The following is a 738-nucleotide window of genomic DNA, read 5'->3' as shown; positions in this document are numbered from 1 at the left end:
ATTTTTTATGTAAATAGGGACGAATCCAGTATGGTGGTTATGTGCCACCGTATTGTCTTTCTGTCATAAGTTAAAAGAAATTAGATTCGTAAAAGGTGCAACGATATTGTTTTAGAATGTGTAATTGTATGAAAAAGTTTATGGGTCCGTTCCTGTATGTAACATGTGTTGGTTATTTTTTATATACGTGTATTATACATCAATTTGAAAATTATTCTTCAATTTTTTACTGCTCTTATTTAATGTATTTTTAATTAAAAAATAATTAAAATGTATAATGGTTGTTATATCATTTTACAACATAATTTTAGACAGAATTAAAAGAAAAGTTTAAAAAAACTCAATGGAATGATTAAGTCTCTGAACAATTTTCTTGAACAAATAAGTTCTTTAATATTTCAAAACATGTTAAATAACTACTTGGATTTTCTAAAATCTGTTAGATACATTCTTATGACATATACAACTAGTTAATATGGAAAAATAATGAAAAAGTCTGAAAATGAGGTAATAGACTTTCATATTTTGAACGATTAAGTTTCTAAACATTTTTTGAATCAAAAAAGTATTTAAATTTATAAAATTAAATAAGTATACCAAAAAAGTACTTACATTTAAAAACGATTATGGATGAAATTTATTTTAATTAAAAATAAAATATATTTTATGAGAGATTTTTTAAAATAAAAAAGGATTTAGAAAGAATTAATGATTAAATTTATTTTAATTAAATTAAAA

Source organism: Cynara cardunculus, assembly GCF_001531365.2.
Source record: "Cynara cardunculus var. scolymus isolate 2C chromosome LG 1, CcrdV1, whole genome shotgun sequence".
Taxonomy (NCBI): domain Eukaryota; kingdom Viridiplantae; phylum Streptophyta; class Magnoliopsida; order Asterales; family Asteraceae; genus Cynara; species Cynara cardunculus.
Note: the sequence above shows the minus strand (reverse complement) of the source record.